The 14,386-nt window shown below is 41.9% G+C and overlaps 1 long non-coding RNA gene across 2 annotated transcripts; it reads left to right on the top strand.

Moving 5' to 3' along the window:
• The first annotated feature begins 2,854 nt into the window (after positions 1 to 2,854).
• LOC108516281 (uncharacterized) lies at positions 2,855 to 6,890 on the top strand. 2 transcript variants are annotated; one of them, XR_001881762.1, is made up of 4 exons: positions 2,855 to 2,913; positions 3,842 to 3,984; positions 5,939 to 6,020; positions 6,800 to 6,890. It is a non-coding gene; the product is annotated as an uncharacterized LOC108516281 (long non-coding RNA). The 2 variants fall into 2 exon arrangements; XR_001881763.1 differs by lacking the exon at positions 6,800 to 6,890 and adding an exon at positions 6,579 to 6,655.
• Positions 6,891 to 14,386: the final 7,496 nt, after the last annotated feature.

The following is a 14,386-nucleotide window of genomic DNA, read 5'->3' as shown; positions in this document are numbered from 1 at the left end:
ATATAATATTTTAATATGTAATATATAATATTTAATATATAATAATTTTATATATAATATATATATATATAAGCTGACTTAAATATCGCAACAACCTATGGCCAGGGTACTATTACACACTTTATTATACATTGTAAGTGCTTGGCAAATTTTAATTGCTGCTATTATTATTATTGAAGTAGCTCAGATTGAGCAAATTCTGTTGGCAGATGGGCAGGAAGATCACACAGAAGAGGTGAGGTCTTTGCAGGGTTTTGAAGGGTGAAAAGATGTTCGTCAGGCTATCAATAGGGAGAAGGACATTGCAGGTATTGAGATCAACATGTGGCAAAAGCATAGCGGTGAGACTAGCACGGTGTGTTCGAGGAGCTGGGCAGCACCATTTTAGCCTGGCATAGGAAACAGAACACCTAATGGCCTGCTCCCTCAAGCATTTCCCACTTTCCCCTTAGGCTTGTAGAATGGGACTACAGAAACAGCTTCCTTTCCCCTTCCTGTATGAGATGCCAACACCCACCCAATCCCATGGCAGCTCCAGCACAGGCAGGCTGTTGGGTCACTATGCTGGTGACCTTTCTATTCAATCCGCAGCTCCATCTGGCCAGGCCTGGAGGCCCCACTCAGCCAGTGAGGGGAGAGCTAATTGGCAGATGCGGCATCGCAGGAGGCCTGACATCCTTGCCCCTGGCTGTCTCTGGTGCTGCAGCAGATGGCTTGCCTTCTCCGGCCCTTCAGAGACACCCCCTCGCAATCACGCTCCACAGCTGCCATGCGCGAAGGTTAGCTTGGTGCTTCAAATGTGTGCCTGAAAGATTATGTAACTTGCTGGCAGGAGAAAGCCGCTACACTTGGCGAGTTTAGCAAGATTAAATGTGTCAACATTCGGTTTTGAATTTGAAATAATGCAAATGTCTTCTTAGTCCCATTTGAATAAGAAAGAAAAGTCAAGATTGGTCATATTCTTTCTAAAATGCTATAGATTGAAAGTGTATTTAACTCATTCATTTATTTAACAAATGTACACTGAAGGCTTATTGTGTGCCAGACAAATGTGATACATTAGGAATCAAACACCGCTGAAGAATCCTTCCCTCAGGGAGTTTACATTCTAGTAGGGCAGGACAGACAACAAATACCTGACACAATAGTGACATACGTTCCATGCTCTGACAGAAATTGAGAAATGTCATGGAGTAAATTTGAAAAACAAAGCAGGGAAAAGAAGATTGGGGTTCTGGGGGTGATGCTGCACATTAAATAAGGCAGTCAGCCAGGCTTTCACTGGGAAAGTGGAGCTGACGTCGATTGTGTTTAGGCACCTTTTCACTCTCCTTGTTGGCAAGTGCTTGGTAGGCAGGTCAGGGTGGAGGAGCTGGAACTGCTCTGGGGAGTCTGGAGAGAAGCCTCATTCTCGTCACCTAGGGTGCCCAATTGTCCCAGTTTGTCTGGACCAAAGGGCTTCCTAGGACATGGGAGATTCAGAGCCAAAACCTAGTAAGTCCAGGAAAATGGAGACAAATGGTCACACTTATCACCACACTAGTGGTTTAGTGGACTCTTACTTTAAATCCAGTCCCAGTGAGCCATCAGCCTTGCCACACAGAGTGGACTCTGGCTGACCAAAACTTGAGCCGGGTCTTACCTGTTTTAAAATTCCTCAATGCCTAGCTAATTGTTTGTTTTCTTTAATCATTAGGGATTTCATCAAGATCAAGCAGCAGAATAACTTTTTCCTCTCCTCCTGGATTTGTAGCAAAACTTTGGGGCCCAGAAGGAAAACAAAATGAACACCCATTTCTAATGAGCTATTGAAAGTCTCCAGAGAATTTTTGCTTAGAGACACTGTAGAAGTGTAGAACTGAAAACATTCATCTTAAATGAGGTTTAAACATTCCCCCAATGGTCTCTGTTGTCGAGGCTCCTCTGGCACCACAGACATTCAGGGGCTGATTGAATTCAGAACTCCTCTAAGGCAGGGCTTGCCTTATGCAGCTTACTGCTCCTGGCATTGAGCAGAGGACCTCGTCTCTGGAAGGACGTCACTTCACACTTTATTGGTGTTATCACATTTTTCATCTCCCAGGCATGTCAAACTCAGCTTGTGCAGAATCAAGCTCAGCAATCTCCATTTCCCTTACCCCCAAAACCTGTTCCTTCTCCCAAGCTCCAACTTCAGTGAATGGTCCCACCATTCTCTAATTACCCAAGCCAGAAGCCTAGCTGACTCCTCACTCCCACAAACTCATGAATCACTCAGCCTTACCTATGTCCTGTCTCCCAAACTTGCTCTGTTACCCTCATTACCATGGCCACTGCTCAAGTCCAAGTCCCCATCACATGGCATCTAAGATGATGGGAAAATCATCTCATTCATCTTCCTATTGCCTCCCCAAATGGTTTTCAACACCAATAGAGAGAGGGATCTTTATAAACATACTCAACAGATTCCATTACTTTCTATTTTAAAAGGTCTTCAATAGTTTTGTATTATTTATTGGATAAAGTCCAAACTCTTTAGCATGGCATATTGGGTCCTCTGCAATCTTGTCCCTGCTAACCTACCTCACTTGAAACCAGCCCAATTCCCTACCATTTCATGTTCTGATTGAACTCAGTAAATTCACTTAGGAGTCTTTGTCACTGTTTTTACTCGCACACTCTTCTGGAGGGTCCTTCTTTTCAAACTTATTTCAAACTCAGCTGATGTCACCCTTCAGAAGATTTTCCTGACTCTTCCCATTAGAACTGGTGTTCTGTGTTAGCTGTTGTCTGTTGATACTCAGTGGTCCTCCTAACATTCTAAGCTTGTCCTTGTGTCACAGAGCCTGGAAGTCTGGAAAGCACGTTGCCCAGATTCCTTTGCCGGCAGAGCATGGAGTGGTAGAAAACAGGGGCTGGGCTGAGACAAGACAGGTAAAAGTTCCAGCTTAAATTCTTCAGATGACAGACTGGCACATGAGATTTGGAAGGCAAAAGCAGATAACAAACCATTATGTCTTCCAGGAATGGCAGATAGATGCATGGAGAGATGGCAGTTTTTGATGTTTTTCTTTTTTTCCCCACTTGCTGATTTCCTGAAAGCCAGCATCAGCTTTCCATTCCCATTGCTTCTCCAGCTCTCCCACCAGTTTTATGAGCTTTGAATTTCTTGAGATAAATTCCTCCCTCTTGAAATATGTAGAGTAGTTTGTATTTCCCTAACTGATATGTGTGCTTCCTACTTTCTCAGGCATAATTAGTGTTCGTATATCCAGCACTTCATCCAGGAGCTGGCAGTTAATAAGTATTAAATACTGTTGTTACGAAGTTAAATTGAATTGAATTATACAAAGAAATAAAAATACCATGGGTCACTTGCCCAGCAAGGCTAGCCCCTGAGGCGTGGTGTTTCACTCATTTCATTGCACCTGTTTCTTCATCCTCCTTTTCTGTATGTGTAATGTCAGATCATGTACGGAATGAAATGCAGCAAAAAGAGAAACCTTTTGAAGTATGACAGTCATGGGTTCAAATCCCACACCTGTTACTTATTATCTGTGTGATCTTGAGCAAGTTACTAACTAAGCCTCAGTTTTCTAATCCATGTAGTGAGAATTTTTATGCTTTACAGAGTAGTTATGAGGATACTCAATAAACATTAGTTCCCTATCCTTTCCAGGGTAGAAGAAACATAGAATTTTTGAAATTTAAGTGGCCTTAGAGATTATTTGTGACCTCATCCCCTCATTTTACAGAGGAAACAGAGGCCCAGGCAGGGAAAGTGATTGGTACAAAATTACATAGTTATTAAGTGGGGAAGCCAGGTAACGTCTTTTGACTCAAAGTTCATTTTGTATTATAGGTATAAACAATGATGCTGATGAAAATGAAAATCATTTATAATTGCAGAAGGACAGGGACCTTTCCTCAGTCGAGGTCCCAAGTGAAGAAAACATAGAGCAAAGGACCATCTCTTCCCACAGATGTCCTGCAACTTAATACAGTGTGAGTGGGAAATAGGTACTTGCTTGGCTACTGGGATTTGAAGACTTTTTGTTACTGCAACATAATGTAGCCTATCCTGATTGAAAGATGATGTGAGCTGATCGGGAATCCGTGGTGTTTGACTGATGTGGGATATAGCAACTCACTCAAACCAAAGCCTGTATGAGATGCATGGTACTCAGAATTGCCAGAAATATCCGTGCTCCACATGGGAATTGAGAAAAAAGAGTATGGGAGACATAGGCTCACTTGTCTCATATACATTTTTTCTTTTTTGAAGTCTGCATCTAGGACCTAGGAAGATTCTTATGGATCAACCTGGGATCTTTGTGTCTGGTTCATGGGCTCCTTCATTATTCTCTCAAACCAGCTTTGGATTGTTCCTTTCATATGATCTGAGCATCTGGGTGTATTCAGGGTCCTAAATGTGGGGTCGTTCTCAGAGAAGTGGCAGATTTTAATCCATGAGTGGACAAACAGTTATGAGAATTCTGGCTATATAATGTAAATACCATTTTCCCAGATTGATGTGTCAAAAGTAAGATGGAATTATTATGAATCCTATGACTAAGAAGAGAATTAAAAGCTTTAGCTAGAAAGAGTTCATGATAAAAGCATTTAGGGGAGCTCTCTTTGAAGACTGAGATGGCTATGCAAGGAGGTTAAAGACAGTCTGCATAGAGTTGAGAAGGGAAGATGAGAATAGCCCAAGAGAATGATTCAAGCATATGAAGGCAAAATCAAGGTGCAGCACTTATCTGAGCTGGAAAGCAGTCCTGGCACAGGTTTTGAAGAAATGTGTTAGAAAAACATGTGAAGCTTGGACTCAAAAAGAAGTGGCAGAGCCAGGTAGAAAAACCATCATAACTGAGTGAAGTCCAGGTAAGATGTTGGACTGGTTTGCTGAGTATAAGCTCCAGGAAGGCAGGGACTTCTCTTTGATCACTGCTGTATGCCAGCATCCAGGGCAGTTTCTAGTCCATAGCAAGGCCTTTATAGACTGTTGGATGAATGGCTGTAGAGAAGATACCCCCTAGTGTTTTTCCTTTCTTCAGAGTGACAAAGGTAGGCAGGACATGTTTGGAAAATGGAAACTTTTGCCTCTGACTCTGGCTTTCTCTCTTGCTGTGCGAGACCATACCTGACAAATACAGGTGAAGGCTAGAAACACAAACATCTGGGTCTGAAACAAACAAACAAACAAACAAACAAAAAAAAATAGAAAAACAAAGAAAGCATCAGAATCCGGCAAAAAAATACTAGCCCTGCCCATGGGCTAGAGAAGGGAAAAGGCTGACTGAAGAGGTAGGTTATTCATTTTAAAACTGAGCCTGAAAGGAGCCAGAGAATTACTGACAGAGGGAAATGGAATGCCAGAGGCCTGTCCCACTGCCCCAGGAAAGGAGGCAGCGGGAAGAACAATTCAGTAGATGAGAAGAGGTGAGGTTTCAGAAGGGATGCCAGGGCAGAAAGAGATGGTCTTCTCTGGAAACATGAACAGCAGCTTCAGTTCCCAGTGTTCATATAGCTGAGTCAAGAAAACTAAGGAGAAGAAAAATGCCCTAATGGATAGGATTCACAAGGCCTGGACTGGAGGCAGAGCAGCAGCCAACATGGCCAGACCAGGAAACACTCAAGGCTGCAGGTAACAACCTCAGAGAAGACAGTGTGAGAAGAGCCACATGTGTTTGGTTTGGGCAAATCCTGCTTGCAGGAGCAAAGGGCATGGGAGACCAAACACATGAAACAGCCCCAGGGGTGCCAGGAACATAGGTTCAGACATGAAATGGGAATTAAGAGGTTTTACAAATGTAAAGGAGATGGAACCCCAAGTAAAATCTGGAGGCTCGGCTGCACCTGGGCAAATGCCAGTCTTATTGGCAACCGTAGTGAGTCTGAAATTCAGAATCTTTTCTATGTCTCACATTTGTTTTCTCCATCTCCTCTTTCCCAGATGTCACCAAGCATCTGCTACATCCCGTGGCTGGCAACAGAAACATGGCTTCTGAGAACATAATGTTGCTCAGCTAAATTTGGTAGGTTTGGGGTTGGGGCTGGGATATTCTTGTGTACCCTATTGACTTTCATATTCCTTGCAAACCAGGACATATGAGGGCCTTGGGATTGGCTAAGTCTGACCTTCCTGTTGCTTCAAGAGTCACACCCATTCTGGGTAGACACCCGGCAAGCAGCTGCTCCTAGAGGAGATACTCAGACTCCAGCAGGGAAACTCCCCTAGTTGAGATGCGGGGGGACTCCAAGCCTCAGGGAGGAAAGGCTTTCATTTCTTTGGATTTTGATTTGCAAAAGGAAGGGAGCTCTGGTTTTGAACTTTGATTTTCCTCCTAGAATTTAATAAGGGAGAGGGCTCCAGAGGGCTGAAGTTCAGGGTATTTTTAAGTTGCTGGTATTGTGCTCACTGGGGTATTTTTATGCTGTCATGTGATGTTTGTGGCACAGCTTCCTCTACTGAGTTACACTGGACAGTGCGGCTTGAAATTTGAGATGGAAAATACAATCAGGATAAATTTTTGGCCCAGGTGCAGTGAGGACTTGGAGCGATTTTACTGAATACCTTGTTCTGATCATTTCAGAGGCTTCTGAAGGTAACAGCTGAACTGCCGCTACCTCCAGCCCCTGGGTAGTGATGAGCGGCACGACCATATGTTGTGAGAGTAGAGCGCCTCTGCTGGCCTCCATCCTTGAAAGGACAGACGTACCCTGGCTGGTCAGGCTTGGCAAGTTGACCCAATGAGATAAATAGACAAAACCTGGGTGGAAGAACCCTAATCCCACCTGATTCCTGTTTTCACAGAGAAGAAGCTTCTCTTTCTCTGCTATCTGCTAACTTAATCCTTCTAAGAGCGGTGGAGTTGCTAACATTCAGGCCAGGTGTTGACCAGGACGTGAAGTGGGATTGTTAAGAGTACACTTACACACAGCAAGCTGCACCACAAGCGCCTCAGAATGCTTGAAAATGAGGTCCCATCTGGCACAGCTGCCCAGGGGTTGGTGAGTAGATGTATTTGTGCAGGGACAATTGTGCCCCTTTTGCCTTTATAGGATGCTTGGTAAGTGAAGCCGGGCCTAGCCTCTAGTTCCTGCCTGTCTCCTCAGGGGGTGCTGTAAGCCCTGAATACTCTTTCTTGCTCTCCACTCAGCACTAGGTGAGGCCAAACTCTGCAAGGCCAAGCTCTGGACCTCTACTCTCTGTTCAGCTTCTTGGGGCCTATGGTCTTCAAGTTGGGAGAGGCAAATGAAGGAAAATCTCCTCTTTAGCCCAGCTTGTTCAGTGGCTCATGTGTATTAGGAGTTACTGTGTACCCATCTGGCCCGTAAGTAAAACATCATCAGGTCCTTTCTACCTAGCATCCCTTGTGATGTCCTCTGTCTGCTGGAGTCTTAAAAGGCAGGAGGAGTGAGAGAAATACTAAATCAAACTTCACCCTGATTTCTAATAATAATGATAATTAATAATATTTATTTTTTAGATAATAACAACATGAGGTCTTGTGGTATTTAAAAACTTTTTTTTAAGGTGATTTTATATCATGGCTGAAGATTTTACACTGTGGCTTTTGACAGAAATGAATGATGTGTAAACCCACATTTGGATGCATCAGAGGCTTCATTTTTGCCCTCCTTGAACACTATTGCCCTACCTAGGGCTTACAAAATCAATTTGTAAGAATTTAAGCCAGAATATTACTCTAATAATCAGGCCAAGCCTGCTTCATCCAGGTATTCACCTATGACATGATCAAAAAGTGTTATTGAATTAAGTGCTTTGTAAGGTGGACAAAAGAATGCATTGAACATGATTGAGCCTCGTCCACACATAGAAAGGAGAAACAAATCCTTGTTATAGTTCTATGCATAGACTTTAAGAGATACATTGTGGGTTCTGATCACTATTTCCAAGTCTTGCACAGAACTTTGCAGAACCAGTGTAACAACCTGGCCTTGTCTTCCCTCCCCCTTACCTGTTCACATCTGTGGGGTCCCTGTGATCAAGAACTGCCTGCCCTGGGAAATCCATTTGTTTTTCCTCCACTCAGTGCCAAACGCCTTTGCCTTTGTTTCTGCAAGCCCTCAACATTCACTATAAGTGTTGCTTGTGAGGGGGCTTTCCAGTCTTTTCTTGAGCTTTGCATAATTCTACCTGACTGCCTTTGCTTTAATTCAGGAATGACTGCTGAGGCTGCAGCTTCTGCTTTTTTCTGAACTGAGTGCCCTTGTGCTAGGGTTTGCCTGAGTCTGAGGGATTTCCTAGTACATAGACTTTCAGTGCTAAAACTGGGAACATTCCGGGCAAACCAGGATTTGTTGGTTTCCCTACCTAGTGCCCTGATTGTTCTGTCCTTCTAGTGGCTGTGTTCTCTGTAACTGATGAGAATTGCCTGCTTGCTTTAATGCCAGCCCTTTGACCTTCTGGACTTTCCACCAGCCAGCAGCATGCTGTGTAACTGAGCTTGCATAGGAATATTGGGTGTGAGTTTGAATTATAATAGATAATTAAATTGAACCTTTTCCTCTTTTGTGTATCCTGAGCCTATGGGAGAGAAAGCCTCACAGACATAGGTGTTTCCTGTTGTCTGCAGGGTACTGGCCAAAAGGCAATTCAGAAAGTGGGTCTTACTTTGGCATCGAGCGCCATCATGCTTAGAAGTATTGTTGTGTTTCTCTGGATTAAAATAGCATCTCTACCTCTTCTACACAAAGTTGGCATTCTGTCTTGTTTCAGATTCATTCCATGCCAAATATGCTGAGGTTGGTTTGGGAGTTGTGTCACCTTCCTCAGTTTCTCTTGTTTCCATGGTGCTGACATGGCCAACTACCAAATGCCTAGCATTTTTTTTTTTTTTTTTTTAGTTTGAAAAGTCTGGTCTGTTGCCACAGCACCTACAGCCATATGGAACTTTCCAGTGGTAAGCATGTGACTCAACAAGGGAGCCAAAATGCAATTTATAAGATCTTCTGGAAATCTGTGCCTATCGGTTTGGCTACAGTGGGTAATGTGCTGATACCATCAACTCCAGGACAGAAGTAATCTGTTTGCAATTCCAAACTCATTATTTCTTTATTTGCATTCAGTATCACAAAGCCATTCATGAGAAACCCATTTTTAAAGCATCATTACTATAAAATTTGTTAAACTGAGTGTAAACATTTTATCAGCAATATGTTCTGAAGAGTCTTTTTTCTTTTTTAACCTGAAACATCATTTCACAGCTGCCTGGCTCCTAGGTTGGGTCACAAGTTAATAATGTCTCTACCTTGGAATAAAACTGGGCTGTTGCTGCCTGTCTTATAAATTAGGCCACAGTGAGATTTTCATTCCTTGTGGCTGCAGCAGTAAGCAGTGCATCACCATTATGAAGCTTTCTTTTTCACTTTATCTTGTTCTATCAAGAGCAATCAGAGGACCAGGAGGGCCTGTGTTCCTTGGAAGGAGATTTCAGGCACAAAAACATTTGGTTCATGGGCCTCAGGGGAGTCCTGGTGCTTCTCACACAAGAGAGGCAGGGATAACACAAATGTTATCCAGACAGCAGAGATGCTCTGGGATAGAAAAATCTTTCAAAGGGTAGAAACAGATTCCCCTTTGGCTGCCAGCATGCTAGAGTTGAAATAGCCTTGACCCTTTACCTTTTCTGATGTTACAATATTTTAAGTTTAGGTTTACAAGTTTATGATTCAAAAGTGTGTTTGTCTCTTCCCAGGCACATTGGTTGCAAGTGGTAGAATCCCCACCAAATGAACAGGAATAACTTGTGCTCAGAACAACTAAGCAGAAAAGGGGAAAATAGAGAGGGAACAACCCATTGTCCATCAGGTTCACCTGAGTTTACGTTTTTTATTTTTTTCTTCTACTTTTATTTTAGGTTCTGGGGTACATGTGCAGGTTTCTTCCATGGGTAAATTGTGTGTTGTTGAGGCTTGGTGTACAAATGAGCCTGTCACTCAGGTAGTGAGCATAGGTAGCCTTCCAACCCATACTCTCCTCCCTACCTTTCCTCTCAAGCAGTCTCTGGTGTCTATTGTTCCCATCTTTATGTCCATGTGTATTCAGTGTTTAGCTCCCACTTATACATGAGAACATGTGGTATTTGGTTTTCTGTTCCTGCATTAGTTCACCTGGGATAATATCTTCTAACTGCATCCATGTTGCCACAAAGGACATTATTTTGTTTTTGTTTTTTTTTGTGTGTGTGTGGCTGCATAGTATTCCATGGTGTATATGTACTTTCTTTATCCATGTATATGTATTTTCTTTATCCAGTTCATCATCGATGGGCACTTAGGTTGACTCCATGTCTTTGCTACTGTGAATAGCACTGCTGTGAACATACAAGTACATTAGAACAAGGAAAACCAAAACCAAAATGAGATACTGCCTCATACCGGGCAGAATAGCTATTAATTAAAATGTCAAAGAACAATAGATGCTGGTGAGGTTGCAGAGAAAAGGGAACATTTATACACTGTTGGTGGGAGTATAAATTAATTCAACCATTGTGGAAAGCAATGTGGAGATTTCTCAAAGAACCTAAAACAGAACTCAAATTCAACCCAGCAATCCCACTACTGGGCATATACCCAAGGGGAAGTAAACCATTTCACCTGAGTTTTAGTTTTGCCTGCGTCTAGTTATGTGACCTTAGAGAAGTTATTTAGCCTCTCAGCTTCATTTTCCTTATCTCCAAAATGAAGACGATAATGCTTACCTTGGAAAGTAATTGTAAAGATTAAAAGATAAGCCATGGAAAATTTTCGGTAGTGGCTATTTGATAGTATAATTATGATTTCAACTGTTTCTAAAGCTATAATCTCTGAGGAGACCCATCAAGTGTTTGTGCTATGCTGTGCTGTAGAGATAAGTTGGAGTTGTAAGTGCAGGGGTATGAAGACCATCTAAAATTCACTGTTGATGAGAGAATGTTCCCATCTATTCTTGTCTGAGCAACAACTGTAAAAGAGTACTAGTCACTTCTTACGTTCGTATAATCATTCCAACTGAAATTTATTATTATTATTATTATTTTTTTTTTACTTTAAGTTCTAGAGTACATGTACATAACGTGCAGGTTTGTTACATATGTATACTTGTGCCATGTTGGTGTGCTGTACCTATCAACTCCTCAGCAACCATCAACTCATCATTTACATCAGGTAAAATTCAGAATGCAATCCCTCCCGCCTACCCCCTCCCCATCATAGGCCCCAGTGTGTGATGTTCCCCTTCCTGAGTCCAAGTGAATTCATGTTAGTTTCCCACCTATGAGTGTAGAACATGCGGTGTATTGGTTTTTCTGTTCTTGGGATTAGTTTGCCGAGAATGATGGTTTCTAGCTGCATCCCATTGTCCCTTACAAAGGGACACAAACTCATTCCTTTTTTATGGGCTGGACATGGTATTCCATGGTATATATATGCCAACATTTTTTAATCCAGTCTGCACTGATGACATTTGGGTTGTTGATTCCAAGTCTTTGCTATTGTGAATAGTGCCGCAATGAACATACAGTGCATGTATCTTTCTTAGCAGGCATGATTTATAATCCTTTGGGTAGGGGATATATCCCAGTAATGGATGGCTGGGGTCATATGGTACTTCTAGTTTCTTAGATCCTTGAGGAAATCGCATTACTGTTTTTCCATAATGGTTGAACTAGTTTACAAGCCCACCAACAGGTTAAAAGTGTTCCTGTTTCTCCCACATCCTCTCAGCCCACCTGTTGTTTCCTGACTTTTTTCATGATTGCCATCTAACTGGTGTGAGTATGGTATTCTCATGTGGGTTATTGATTTGCATTTCCTCTGTATGGCCAGTGATGACGAGCATTCTTTGTCATGTGTCTGTTGGCTGTATGAATGTCTTCTTTTGAGAAATGTTCTGTTTCATATCCCTTGCCCACTTTTTGATGGGGTTGTTTGTTTTTTTCTTGTAAATTTGTTTGATCTTTGTAGGGCTCTGGGATATTAGCCTTTGTCAGATTGAGGTAGATTGCCAAAATTTTCTCCATTTGTGAGGGTTGCCTGGTTGACTCTGATGGTGATGTTTCTTGTCGCTACGAGCAGAAGGCTCTTAGTTAATTAGATCCATTTGTCAATTGGCTTTTGTTGCCGGTTGCTTTTGGTGTTTTAGACATGGAAGTCCTTGCCCATGCCTATGTCGCTGAATGGTAATTACTAGTTTTCTTCTGTAGGGTTTATGGTATTAGGTCTAACATTTTAAGTCTCTAATCCATCTTTGAATTAAATTTTTCGTGATAAGGGGTAAGGAAAGGGATCCAGGTTTTCAGCTTTCTTAACTTATGACTAGCCAGTTTTCCCAGCACCATTTATTAAATAGGGAATCTTTTTCCCCATTTCTTGTTTTTCTCAGGTTTGTCCAAAAGAATCAGATGGCTATAGAGGGTGTGGATTATTTCTGAGGACTTCTGTTCTGTTCCATTTGGTCTATATCTCTGTTTTGGTCCTGGTCCAACTGAACTTTTCTAAAACACGTGTTCCTCACTCCAGGCCTGTGGGCAGCACATAACTGTTTATCCACATTGGTATTAAGAGAAAAGCTCACTTTGGGGAAGAGTGTAGAATTTAATAGATCATTTGGAAAGCAGTTGGAGCCAGATGAAAACAGCTGGCATTAGCCTTTGCCTGCAGTTTTTAGAGGGGCCCTTGGGGAGCACATTCCTCACATTTGTGCCTTTGATGGAGTTTGCAAATAGAACGTTGGTGTTTATGCTGTTCCTAGGTTGATGTGAGGTGGTGAGGATCTCCAGAGGCTGAAGGGTTGGCTATAGTCACCAGCCCTCTATGGAGACTGGCCTCACCTCTGGGACCATGTGGGTGGAGACAAAGAACTGGAGTCCCAGAGTCAGTACTTGGGTTCAGGATGGGGTGAATCCTTTTGTTGTTGTCGTTGTTGTTTTTTAATGCTGAGCTTCTGTTCCCAGGACCCTGATTATAATGCCATCTCCTAGGCACAAATTCTGAGATCTATATTATATTAGTTGTTCAAACTTCCAGGGGACCACAGTCTCTGCCATAAAAGATGTTATAATGGGGAGACATGTATCCCTATATAAAATTACCAAAAACATGATAAATGCTCAGATAAAGGGTGTGTTATGTTAGGAGGAAACCTAATGAGGTCCTGAGAAATTAGAGAACTTCTAGAAAGACAAGGTTCTGAAGAGTAGGTAGGAATTTGTTAAGTGAAGAGAGTGACAGTGTCATAAAAGTAAAACAGTATAACTTTCAGGAGACAGAGAAAGCACAGTGCATTTGAGAAACTGAAATTAATTTGCAATAGTTGAAGAACAAGTGTTTGCTGGAGTTTGGAGTGAAGAAATATCAAGCAAGAGTAAGATCATGCTTGACCTAGTACAGTGCAGAAAGGAGCTAGGAGTTGGTACTTAAGACAATGGGGAATCCATTGAATAATTTTATAAAGAGGAGTGACATGATCGAATTTACAATAGAGAAAGTTCATTCTGTGATGTGTGTGAAACATATAGGTGAACCATGATATTGGCTTTAATTAGAGAAGTGGTAGTAAGTAGTGGATAGTGAAGTTGAAGTGTGTTAATAGGCAGAAGAAGATAAAAGAATAAAAAGTAAGACCTAGGTTCCTAGACTAAGCTACAAAAAGGTAGGTGGTAAAGAAATCCTATTAGATTTTTTGTTACAATTCTCTGGTAAAATGCTCTTTTTATCTATTTTCTTGATCATCATAATAATACTTGTTTTAAAGTACATATCTGAAAACTCTATTTTCTGGGTCTATTTATACTGGCTCCTATTTTTTTCTTTATTTCTTCTAAAAAAATATAAAGGGATACATGTGCATAATGTGCAGGTTTGTTACATAGGTATAAGTGTGCCATGGTGGTTGGCTGCACCTATTGACCTGTCCTCTAAGTTCCCTCTGCTAATTCCTCACCCTCAGCAGGCCCTGGTGTGTGTTGTTCCCCTTTCTGTGTCCACATGTTCTCAAAGTTCATCTCCCACTTGTGATTGAAAACATGCTGTGTTTCATTTGCTGTTCCGGTATTAGTCTGCTGAGGATGATGGCTTCCAGCTTCATCCATGTCCCTTCAAAGGACATGATCTCTTTCCTTTTCATGGCTGCATAGTATTCCATGGTGTATGTGTACCACATTTTCTTTATCCAGTCTATCACTGATGGGCATTTGGGTTGGTTCCATGTCTTTGCTATTGTAAATAGTACTGCAATAAACACACATGTTCACATGTCTTTATAGTAGAATGATTTATATTCCTTTGGATATATACCCAGTAATGGGATTGCTGGGTCAAATGGTGTTTCTGGTTCTAGATCCTTGAGGAATCGCCGTACTGTCTTCCACAGTGGTTGAACTAATTTACATTCCCA

Source organism: Rhinopithecus bieti, unplaced genomic scaffold (genome assembly GCF_001698545.2).
Source record: "Rhinopithecus bieti isolate Rb0 unplaced genomic scaffold, ASM169854v2 scaffold_35885, whole genome shotgun sequence".
In the NCBI taxonomy this organism is placed as follows: domain Eukaryota; kingdom Metazoa; phylum Chordata; class Mammalia; order Primates; family Cercopithecidae; genus Rhinopithecus; species Rhinopithecus bieti.
Note: the sequence above shows the minus strand (reverse complement) of the source record. Positions and strands in the feature narration are given on the sequence as shown.